At 43.6% G+C, this 12,931-nt stretch overlaps 1 pseudogene; it reads right to left on the minus strand.

Annotated features, from left to right (window-relative positions):
* The window catches only part of LOC119337130, a 15,563-nt pseudogene extending 2,907 nt beyond the window's left edge, over positions 1 to 12,656 (minus strand).
* Positions 12,657 to 12,931: the final 275 nt, after the last annotated feature.

Below are 12,931 nucleotides of genomic sequence, written 5' to 3' on the forward strand. Positions count from 1 at the left end.
GGGGGGGCTGTATGACGGTCGCCTCTTAGTCCTATATTAGGAGAAGACCGGAGGGATACGGGGTTGTACGACGACCTTATAGCAAAGGTAGTGTACACCGATAAGGTTACCACATTGATGTTTTTCAAATAGGTTTGGTTGCCTCGACAAAGCGCGTCTTAGTCCTATATTAGGGGAAGACCCGAGGGAGACTTGATTGACGACTTAAGTATGGGACTTCCCAATATCGCCTCCAAACTTCGGTTCCTAAACAACGGTCTGAGTCGCCCGGGAATCCTTGGATCCAAGACTAGAGCTCCCCGACCGAGTCTTGAAGCTCTAGCCCTCTCCCCTTGAGTTGATTCAAGTGAGAGTGAATGAGGGCACATTGACCATAGGGACCTATTTATAGGCTAGTGTTCCTTGAGACATGACCAGCCTAGCCTTGTGGTGGTAGGTGGGAGGAAGTATTAGTATTCGTTTAGGAGTCCTTATTAGTCTATGTTACCTTTCCTTGCACCTCAAGTCTTGTGTAATGTATATATGCCCCTTGGGCCTTCAATAGAGATAAGTTGCTTTCATAACATTGAGTTCAAGTCCGGACTTTCACAATTTGTCAAAAAAAATCTCTTGCCCCCCTTTGTCCATGTATAAGCCTCTTGAGCCATACCTTTGAGTCTATTCATGTGTTGATTTTCCGCGTCACACTTGAGCGTGTGTTGAAGTGTATGTGGATTGCCTAACCCTTTTCATCAGTTCATACTTTTGGTTAACATGGTATCAGAGCAGGGGACTCTTGCTTAGTTCTCTTGTCCTGGAGCTCATGTTCAGAATGGTGTGGCCGAGCGCAAGCATCGTCACCTTCTTGAGATGGCTCGTGTGTTGATGCCTCCTCTCTTCCGCCTCACTTTTGGGCTGAGGCTGTCTCCAATGCCACCTATCTCAGCAACCTTTACCTATCCGCCGCTCTACAGGGTGGCGTTCCTTTCGAGCGCCTCTTTGATCGTTCTCCTGATTATTCAGCGCTTCATTTGTTTGATTGTGTTTGCTATGTCCTTCTTGCCCCTTGTGAACGCACCAAACTGGCCGCTCAGTCTGTTGAGTGTGTCTTCTTAGGCTATAACGATGAACATAAGGGCTATTGTTGTTGGGATCCTGTCAGTCGTCGGATGCGTTTTTCTCAGGGTGTGACTTTGATGAGTTTTGTCCCCTCTACCCGCGTCCATCTTCCTTGACCTTTTCCGTGGAGGATATATCTTTCCTCACTTTTTCTGACACGCCTATCACTCTTGTTGAGCCCTTGTTCGCTCGTCCTACTACCCCTACTTCTCCAACGGTTGCAGATCCGCCGCCGCCATCTCCCATGGTTTCCTCATGTCGCTTGTCACAGGGTTCTACACCTTCATCACCGGTGTCTTCTCCGTCACCTTTGTGTATCTCGGTAATTCCTCCTCGTATTCTTCCATCTTTTCCTTAGTATTATACTCGTCGTCCACGTGTTGTGGATGTGTCTACTGATGTGCCATCTTCCTCGTCTCAGCCCACTTATGGTTTGCGTCCTCGTTCGCTTCCGCCTATTGACCACCTTGGTTTTCCAAGCACTGGCGCTGTTGTCCTTGAGCCGACTTCTTATCGTGATGTTGTTGTTCATCCTGAATGGCAGTTTGTGATGGCAGAGGAGATTTCTGCTCTTGAGTGAGTGCACCGGCACGTGGGATTTTGTTCTCTTTCTTCTCATGTTCATCCCATCACTTGTAAGTGGATCTACAAGGTTAAGACCCGCTATGATGGTTCCCTTGAGCATTAAAAAGCTCGTCTTGTGGCTCGTGGCTTTCAGCAGGAGCATGGTTGCAATTATGATGAGACTTTTGCTCCCATGGCCCATATGGCCACTGCTCGCACATTTGTCGTGGCCTCTGTTCGCCGCTGGTCTGTGTCTCAGCTTGATGTTAAGAATGTCTTTCTTAATGGTGAGCTGCGTGAGGAGGTTTACCTGCAGCCACCACCTGGGTATTTTGTTCCGGACGACATGGTTTATTGTTTTGTCGCTCTTTATATGGCCTTAAGCAAGCCCCTCGCACCTGGTTTGAGCGTTTTGCCTCTGTGCTGACTGCCGCTGGTTTTCTAGCGAGTGCTCATGATCCTGTGTTGTTTGTCCACCTTTCCGCTCGAGGTTGGACTCTTCTTCTATATGTTGATGACACGATCATCACTGGCGCTGACCCTGATTATGGCTTTTTATCTCTCCAAACTCAGTGTTGTTGATCCACCAGGAGTTTGAAGAGGGGTGTTAGAGTATTTTATATATAGCCATGTAGCCCTTTGTGTTTATGCCATTGTATAAGGGGTTTTCTGCATACTTCCTGCACCTGTACATGTATATATACTGGCCTATGGCCCCATGGAAATACAAGTTGCATAATTCCTAACAGTCTCACCATCTTGAGCTTCTTTCACTTGGGCCTTCATGGTGACATCTTTATATCTATTCTCCTCTTTTGACTGGTTGACCATGGCTAGGGGCTTGGACTTCTGTTGACTTGAATTGTGTTTGATAGTTTGGCATGTAGAAAAGGGTGAGACTGCCGGGTAAGTTTTACTATTCCCACAACAAACATTATGAGTGCTCTACTGAAAGTTAGCATGATCAACACATTTATCGTTTTCAAACAAACAACCATGTCTAGGCGCCTTATTCATGGATACAGAGATAAATCCTAACCAAATGCATACAGTATATTATTCCCAATCTATAGAATCTCCTCTGTAAACAAAACCAAACAAAGCTATTGGTTCGAACGTGCAAAAAATACAAAGTTCCAGTTAAGAATGGTCAGACAGAGGATTACCTTTCTTTTTCGGTCATCTAGAGGCTGGACCTCTATGGCTAGTAAAGAATCCACATCATCAGCAGTAACTAAATATGTGGGTTGCTTTGCACCTACATCAGGCAATGGCAATGTTAATTTTAATTCCCTCAGGTACGCCAAATAAAATGACGTAAAAATAAAATAAAAGTCTTCTAGCAGCATGTACAAAATACCTTCTATGTAATTTACCGATCCATCTTCCAAATGGCGTACCCACTGTGTGCACATTTTTTTGCAAACATTTAAATTGTAGTGGACTAGGAAGAAATTAAAATGACAGGAGTTTGATAGAAAATCAGAACATGTTGAACCATAACTACAAATCGCACCTCAAAATAACAACTTGTGGTCCCATTGCTGGAATACCCACTTGCTTGAAGTTCACTTCCAGGAAAAGCTTCACCTGTGATTCTTAGCCCATCTATGGCTGGTAGTGGGTCATCCTCCACAGCTGCATATTCATGAAAAATGGTGTTTATCATCGGAACTGAAGAAATAAGAAGGAAATTGCATAAATCAAAATATCTACCACCTTCAGAAAAAGAAGAACTAGGCTCCTCAAGGACAGTAGGAAGGTAAGGATAAGACAGGTTCCCACCGTCAAGGACAGATGCCAAATTAGGTGGGCCTTGAGGACTCCACTCCGCAGGAGGTTCTCGTGAAGTTTGGGTTTCAGCTCCTTCTAGTTTTTTTGTTACATCACCCCCAACAGGGTCCTTGAATGATGGGTTTTGATCCTTGGATTCAAAGTTAAATCGTACAGCACGGGATCGTCCAGCACGAGAATCGCGCTCAGTTTCTTTTGCTACACCATACTTGGTAAATTGGTTGCTGCATAAACAAGAGAAGACAGGCCCAATAAGACAACCAAGTTTGTCTATCCGTATAATCGAAATTGTTCGCTAACAAAATCATTTTGCTAAAAGTTCCCTGCACAAGTTAAACTGTATAAAAGAACACCATAAATTGAAAAGAATGGCGTGCCTTACGTTGGTGCATTGCAGCCATGGCCAAACTGGTGTTTCAAGGATATAAAGTTCTCCCATATTTGCAAATAGATGAGCTTAAGCAATAATGCAGATACTCTGCTTTCACTTCTTCAGTTGTCAATGCTTGAAAGGAACATATGTAATTTCAGGTAAACATGATATTTTTTAAAGAAAAATAGGAGCATCGCCCCCTGTTTCATTGCATCAAAGTAGAGATACTTTTTGATAGTACTAAATCTTTTCACGAGTGCTGCCAAGCCCTAGCGATCCATCAATGTTGTGAGAAGGCGAATGTTCTATGCAAAGGCTAGCGTTTAAGGATGTTGTGAAATGTAAACCTTGATAAAATATACTCAAGGAAATTATTTGTCTGAGCATTTAACAACCGATTTGCTTAAAAATGTTATTCATCGTGAGTTGTTCAAGAGGCACACTTTCTTTTCGATATGATTTCTACCGTATCTTCAGGTCCACTTGTGAGCTCATATTTTCTCCACTTATGCTTTTGCTAGACCAAGGTTAGGTTCCTACGTCTTCAATTTTTCCTTTCGTCCTACTACCGTGCAAAGGCTAGATGGATATGAACGACCTCTTACGCATATCTTTTTCCTTCTTGAAATCTTCACATATATACAACTGCACAATTATGTGTTTAAAATCCAAAGTGTGTGTGGCAGGCAGTGGAAGGGGGATTGTGACCAGATGAGCCATTGACATAGGTGGTAAGATTGGATTGGGGAAGCAAAGATAGTGGATGGAAGGTATATGTGTGACACAATTGATGTGAACCACTCAAATATGCATGTCCCCGTTGCAACACACAATTAACTAGTAGTACAATAATAACCTTCTTGGAGGAGAGGTCCTTCCAACATTGTCGTGCTCAGTGTCTGTCAGAGCAGCCTTGGTTGGGAGGATCTGACGGTTCTCATTTGCCAATAAACCCCTATCCCGTCTAGCTCGAACGGGATAGGAAATTGGACGCTGTACATGAGGATATGCTTGCTGGGGCACAATGTCAAGGCCGGTTTGGCACTGGAAATGTGGGAAGTTAGAGTAAGCAAAGAGTAAAGGACAAAATAGGATAGCGTCGTACAGAAGCAACCAATGCATTTCCAGGAGGATCAGAAGGTGTCTGTGCCATAATATTGGAAGATTCAGCACGCCGAGCAATCTGGTACTGTAGTTCCTTCTGTTTCTCCTGCATCATCCAAGTTGCACAAAAGGCAAATTCAAAGTTCAGTGAGAAAGTACCAGAACTAAGCTGTGAAGCATAACAAGGGCTACTTTATGAGGAACGAACTCCAGCCTAAGTTCAATGTGACTCACCTCAGTAATAACGAGTTTCTCTTGCAAATGCGTAAACAAAACCTACAAAAAAATGTAGTCTCAATATAGAATTATACAATATAGGCTCAGCTTCAACGAAGCAAGGAACAAAAGGAGCTATAGAAATTGTTTTCGTAAGTTAAGCTACTTATGTTTCTTTCCAATGATATTCCAATAAAATGATAGAATGACCAAAAATACATAAATATTATTGTACGGCAATAAACAAAGGAAAACATAAAGGAAAAGCGGTCTGGTTGAAGCAGCTCTAAGCCAAGTCATAAACCTCCATACTACAATCATAGGTGTTTGTTTTCTGCTAAATCACTTAAATGTGATATCCAAAAAGCCCCATCACATCACATAGAATCCCCGTCGAGAAGGTAGTTTATCTCCTTAGTAAAACTCAAATATCACAAGAGATTTCCTAGTCCACATTGTAAAAGATTATTTGGTAAAAACTTGTAGCTTAGTCCAAACAAGCATGAAAAGTTGTACATATGGAATCGGCTGCCAACCTTACCCTTCCCTGGTCCTTCTCCAAAGTGTTGTGGTTCAAGGGAAATGTCTGGCAGCCGAGAATCTCGGATGCTGCCTCTAATTCTCAGTGCCCAAAATGGTGGAGCAGAGTGTGCCTTGGGAAGAAGAATGACAAAAATAAACGAGATCTCGGCTGCTGCTTGTAAAGCTTGGCAGTTTTCAAAAAGAAAGATACAGATGAGTCTTTGAGGGGGAAAATGCAATGGGCAACAATGATTCTGAGCTTGCCTGTGATGATTTCAGCCTCATTTTGGAGGCAGCCAGGAGTGCTTCGTTAAGGAGTATTAGTGGTATTAGTATTGGTCTAGATCTCCATACGTAGTCATATTAGTCTAGATTTCCTTGCTTGCACTCCAAGTCTCTTGTAATATATATTTGCTCCTTGGGCTATGCAATATAGATAGGTTGCTCCTCTAATGTGAAATCAGAGCCAAGATGCCTCAAGTTCAAGACCCGGCCAACGCACTACTAACTAAAATATTGAAATATATTGTCCGGCTCTCTTCAGTTTGGACTTTTGAATGAATTGACTAGAGCATGAATTCAATATTTCAACGCAACCCCTCACGTCTAGGCTGCTCCAGGCCTTAGATGTTGGATCAATGTAGGCTGCAACTATTTTTATTTAATGGTGTAGACCGGGTCTTGAATTTGAGACCTCTTGGCTCTGATATCACACTGAATTCATGTTCCAAAGAGTTCATTCATGAGTCCAAACTAAAGGAGAGAGGCGGCAATGTATTTCAACATGCTTCATGTACAGCCAAATTGCTCTTTTGCATATTCAGACTTTTCCTATTCTTCTATGTTTTGTTTGTTTGGCCTTGCCTCGTATTTGTTTTCCACTAATTTGTTTTTCACTTAGTGAAAAAGCAGAACAGAGGCTACCTACCGTAAAAAAAAAAGAGGCTGTACATACCTTTAGATTGCTAACAATTGATTGAGCATCGGGAACAGAAGGCCGCAGGTTATGTGCTGACAGAAGAGGCATCAAAGAAAGTACAAAATTTGATCTCCTTCGGCGTGCTGCCTATGTAGTACCAAAGGTTAAATTCAGTATTACATCATGAAACTAGATAAAAAAACAGCGCAAGAAGATAAGGAAACACATTGAACCATATACAATAAGCTTCTAGAGGAAACAACTAAGGTCTTGTTTGTTTGGCTTATGCTTCTGCTTTTGCAGCCTTTTCACTTTGGCTTAAAAGCCAAAAAAGCTCCTATAGGGGCTTTTGGCTTATGAATCAATATTGTTATATGATGGTATTAAAGCACCTAATTCTTTTGAATTGGCAACTTCTCCTATCTCCGGTGTGGTTCCCCCGACAGGTTCCAATATTACTTTGTTTATACAGAGGCCATAGGTAGTCAGCTACACTTGTTTGGATGCTTTGTGGAGCAGAAAGGAAATTCAGTCCCATAAATATTTCAGTTCACATAAGAACTAGAGTTCTATTCCAAACAAAATTCACTCAAATAGCTCCAAGTGTACAAAGATTAAATCAATCACATCAGTTCACCATCGAAAATGTTAGTTAGCTATCTGAATTTTAACAGAAAGTATAACAATGAAGAAAGTTACCTGTAGTGAGTATGCCAGATGGAGATTTTCCTCAATAATGTCTTGTCTGTAAGACAAAGCTTTTGATGCGGCATCAAGGGAATCTTGTTGGTGCTGATCAAATTCCTGAAAAAAAGTGTGTTATAGAATAGTCTGGTGTACACCAAGATAGTAATTTAACCTGATAGGATAAAGATACTTGCCCTTCGCATATGTGCAATACGTTTTTCCAAAACAAGTTTCTCATTAAGTATGTGGGATTCCTATCAAGAAACGTAGGGTATCAGATCATATACCAAAAACAGAGGAAGGGAAAGGAAAAAAAAGGTAACGATTCTTTGAATGCATAACCACCTTCACTGAATAGTCAACAAGATGCATTCTTAAACGAGCAATTTGTTCTTCATGTTCTTTAACCTTAGCAAGAATATCCTGTGGAAGGAACTATCTTCATCAGGACATTAGATCACATATGTGCCAGATAGGCCAAACCAAATTTTATATACCTGCTTCAAGATGATGTTTGAGCTCATCCCCGTGACTTCTCCAGGTAAGTTGAGCCCAGAAGCATGCTCTTCTTCGTGGTGCCTGAAAGGAAAGGATCATTTTTTTATGACAGTTCTTCAGGAAAAAGATTCATACAATGATGGGAAATTTTAAGTGGCGTTAAGCCATAGAGGTACCTTGCTGATGAGAGAGAACACGATGAGGGAGAAGAGACCTGAGAGTGCACACCAGTCTCAGCAGCAATTTGCTCCCCAGACTGGCTGCTATCCAGACACTCCTGTTCCATGGAGTCCGGCAACATCTGCTCTTCACGTTCAGTAGCTACCTGATGACTAACTTCAATGCTTTGCAAATTTGATGATGAAGAAGTGGTACTGAACAATTTTGCGTCCTCTGTCTTATTCCCAACTGAAGCACTTGAATGAGAGCTTTGCTGTTGGTTTTTCCTTTGTACATAATTTAGCGGGGTCTGTAGTTTTTGCTGCTCTTTCTTGTTTTCAGTTCGGTCAGTGCCACCCTTGGTGGTTGTGTAGCTTTGCCACATTTTGGTGGCCTTTCTTCTAATGCAAAAGAAGCGTGTTCTGACGCGCTTTTGAGGGAAAAAAGCGCTTGAACAAGAGGTTCTGTAGGCCTTGACATCGTGGTCCAGATCCAGCCCAGCGGAAGAAGTTTTACTGATGATAGCAAATTTATTTATTGTTAGAGCAGTACGAGAGAAGAGAAACTTGATTCCCTTCGATCCATATTAATTGTTGCTGATTTAGTACTACTAAATCAGCGACAACTAATATGAATCGGAGGGAGTAATATATTGTGTTAAGCTATGATTTGGCGCGACTTTATTTGCAATTGATTACAGTGCAGGAAAATGGCCAATAAATACTTGCTATAGCACTCAGATTTTCGGATGCTAATCTCTTTGTTTGAAAGATAATGGTAATACCGGAGGAGCAGAAATGAATGAAAAGGGCCAGGTTGCGAAGAATTGCTGCTAGAGTCAGGAAGATTCATACCCTCTCTTAGCATGTTTGATCGCATCTTCGGCTTTCTCTAGACCCCCATGCGTTTCATCTGATGAACCTCTTCCTCGCCTCAAATACTGTTTCTCTGAAGGACGGAATACTTTCTCAACTGGATCCACCCATTGTATGCTAGATCTAGAGGACATTGGATGCTTGCTAATGGCTTCCTTGAATGCTGATTCAGCAGCCCTTCTGTCAGATTCAGTAACTACCCCAATTTGTCCAGTGACGTCCTGGAGGTTTAAAAGGTGCTCGATTCCGGCAAGCATATTGCTGTACTTCTCCCTGATATCAGTATTGAAAGCTAGCTTGATCCTCCGAAGATTGGGCATTGCTCCTGCCATGAAAGCCAGACAAAGTACGTCACACCTAAACTCGAAATACTTGAGAACTGGGAGCGCCCCTTCGTTGAAGATGATTTCTCCCTCAGGGGCAGTCTGGACCCACAACGAGAGGACTGTGAGGGAGGGTAATCCTGTGAGGATATCAATATCATTCGTCAGCAGTTCTTTAACAGCAACTTTCAAAATGCAGATTTTGCGGAGTTGTCCAATCCACTTGGGAAATCTGGAAAAGATGCATATGGGCGGCAACAGCTCAAGCCTCTCAAGGAAGACTGGAGGAGAGGACATGCCGCTCGAGCCATCAAAGAGAACAACCATGCCTGCAGCACCAGGAGCCAGAGTGACAGATTTGAGGTTACAAAGTTTCTCAAGTGAAGAGGCCAGAGCTATCAGATTTCTCTTCAAATGTTCACTAGATGGTAATCTAGAATATGTGAAATGTAGATCCCGCAGGTTTGTCAGCTCGCCAAGGCTCCATAAATTGTCTTCGGAGTTATCACCAAGGTCAAAATACTTTAGTGTACGTAGAGATCTTATATGGCCAATCCTGTCAGGTAGATTTGTTCCACCTCGAAGACAGAGATGCAACAAGCTCGGAAGGCGAACAATGTCCGGAGGAATGGCGCATACTCTTGAATTTATTTCCAGTGTTTCCAAATGTTTCATAGCTTCAATCTGATCTGGTAACTTCACAATGGCACTACATGTGACCTGCAAATATCTCAGTCGAAACAGTTCACTAATTCTTGTAAGGTCCAAACTCATATTTCCAAGATCGCCCCGAAGACGAAGGTTTAGAACTCGAAGAAACTTAAACACCATTAATGAAGGCATGCAGTTAAACAGTCCAAAAAAGAAGAGTGATCGAACTTGTGATAATCTGGTACTTGCTGGTGTAGTTGCATATGTTGCACTGCCAAACTGGAGCGACAATCAGCGAACTTTATCAGGAAGTAGCATTGCTGTTTGAGAATAATCCACTACAGTGATGAAGTTCTCTTCAATAGACTTGCATGTGATAAAATCAAGAACCATATGGTGGACTGAATAAGACAATAGCTCATAACTGTAGTTGATATCCATAACTTGGATCAGGCCCATACTGACAAGCTCATCAAAATAGCTTCTAGCAACTTCCTCCATGTCTTTCCCTAATTGTGCACATATAAAATCCTCAGCTAGCCATTGCTTCACCAAATCATCCTTCAAGAATATGTAGCCCTCTGGACAAGTACTAAGATAAAGCAGGCAAGTCTTCAAATAATGTGGAAGACAATCGAACCTAATGTTCAATAATTGTTCCATAAACCTTTCCATGGCAGGATGTGCCTGCAACCGCATATTTGAACCAAGAGAACTCTGCACAAAGCCCAGTTGATCTAGTTTCTCAGGTCGGCTTGCTAAAAGGCTGGCTACCATGATGATTGCTAGTGGCAACCCACCACATTTTCTCAAAATATGAGGTAAAACGTGATCGAAATGTTGAGGACTTTGATTTTCTGAGAGAATTGTTTGGAGCAATAGTTTTTGTGAGTCATCCTCACTAAGAAATTCCATCTGAAAAATATGGTCAGGGAGATAACCACAGCATGCCCGAGCTACTTCTATAATTTCAGTTGTAGTTACTATTCTACTGCATGAACTACCCTCTGGAAAAGCACGACTAAGAACATCCCACACTGATGTAGCCCACAAGTCATCAATTACAATGAAGTACCTGGCAAATAATTTATGCATAATAAAAATGATTTGTCAGCCAAAATGAAAAGAAAATATAAAATGGAATTTAAGTTTATTGGATCATTAGTTTCTTTGGGATACAAAGGAATTCAGGATGTTACAGTAGAGAATACACAACCACCGCAATTTCAATATGATGACAGCAAACTTGCTTGATAGAACGACTTTTCATGAACCACAATTTTTATGGCACCCATTAAGAAGTATATGGTACGATTGCCCATGATTAGCTCTAGGAGGACAAGTTAAGCTGAAGTCCAAACAAACAGGGCTCAACTTGGAAAGAAAGCAAAGTTATGAACCAGGTATTCACTGGTTTTGCTTCTGACATAACAAGGGAAGCAGAGCTTAGCTATGTAGAGGCCAGGTGTGTGCTCACTGAGTTATGCATCTTCCATTTTAAGCCAATAAAATTCACCCTTTGTCGAAAAGAAAAGCTTATTCTAAGCCCTTGCAGCAGCTGTAAGCCTAAAGCCTCTCTCACATTATCAAAGTGGGTGTAGTGAATTGGAATATTCAAAATAAATTTTTCTCTATGGATTTACATTCTGAAGAAGTAATTCCACGAACGTCGCGACACTAAAAGTGCAATTTAATTGTACAATGTTTCTCATATTGTAAATTCCTGAATAGGTGAAGTGAATCTGCCACTAAATGAAGCAGATATATGGACTCTGACCTCTTATCTTGTAGATGTTCACTGAGATCGCGGATGAGGTGGTGCATGTCGGCAGGGTCCGGCAGTTGGTGCGGACGAACTTGTGAGAGTATACTGCTGATGATCTCCCTCATATTGGGCTTTTGTGCTGTCCGCACAAAGGCGGCGCACTCGAACTGTCCCTGGAGCTTACCCAACAATTTCAGGGCAAGCGTGGTTTTACCAATGCCTGCAACACCGACGATTGCTACCACCTTGAGCTGCTCCTCTCCATCAGTCAGCCGCCGGTGGAGCTCACCCACAGGGCCTTCCATGCCTACATGATCACCAGGCTCCGCGCGCACAGCACGGCCAGCAGCAGGAGAGTATTCAGGACCGGAGGCGCAATCATCGAACTGGTACCTCCAGTACCTCTCGCTGGCCTCCTGCGCTCGGGCCCTGAACTCCAGGACCCTGCCGTTGATCCACGGGAGCCACCTCCGCCTCCTCGGAAGGCGGCTAATCTTCAGCCGAGCGACGCTGGCTTTACGCCGAGCAGGTCGCCTGCGTGTCTCGGCGGCGTGGACGAATCGGTCAGCGCAGTACTCCACGTCGTAGGACAGCTCGCGCACCTCCTTCGTCCAGCACCCCGCCGCCACGGGAGGGTCCTGCGCGTTCGAGAGGTTCAGCAGGAGGCTCTGCAGCTCGTGGAGGTCGGCGGCCAGGTGCTTGATCCCATCCATGACCACGGCCCCTCGCAGAGCCCAGTGGCCGGTCGCCAGGAGCTCGTCGAGCTTCCGTGGGAGCGAGCCCATGGCGCCCAGCGACGAACTGACTGGGCTCAGCTCCATGTCGCGCGCTGTCGCCAAAACCAAAACAAAGAGCGAGCATTACTTCATGGAAACAGATGCAGAGTATTTAGTGAGAGAGGGAATCTATCCACCCAAGAGGGAATACAGGGTGGGACGGGAGCTACATCAGCGGCGGAAACTCCCCGGTCCCCGCGCCCCGCAGGGCGGTGGCGGTGGCGCTCGAGCGCAACGTCCGCCGGCGCTCACCATCGACGGGGAGCACGGAGAGCAAACGAACAAAATGGAGCGACCGAGCGAGTCAGGCCATTCGGTGAGAGTGAAGCGTGCTGACCTGACCTGGGTGTATAAAAACTAAAAAAGATAAAGTAGTTTTCATCCTGTGGATTGATTAACTAAGACCGACCAGAATTAATGTAGCCCTACCCCTCCCACTAACGCATACGGCTGTCATCTTCAATGGAGGTCGCAGTACCCGGCCGGCGAGGGCAAGTAAACATTGGGTGAGACACCGACAGCAACTCCAACGATCCAAATGGATCCGTGTTTTTTTTGTCCGCTATTTGTCCCTTTGAATAGGTCAAGCGAGCGAAACAACCTTTGG

The sequence above is a fragment of the Triticum dicoccoides genome, chromosome 7B (assembly GCF_002162155.2).
Source record: "Triticum dicoccoides isolate Atlit2015 ecotype Zavitan chromosome 7B, WEW_v2.0, whole genome shotgun sequence".
Taxonomy (NCBI): domain Eukaryota; kingdom Viridiplantae; phylum Streptophyta; class Magnoliopsida; order Poales; family Poaceae; genus Triticum; species Triticum dicoccoides.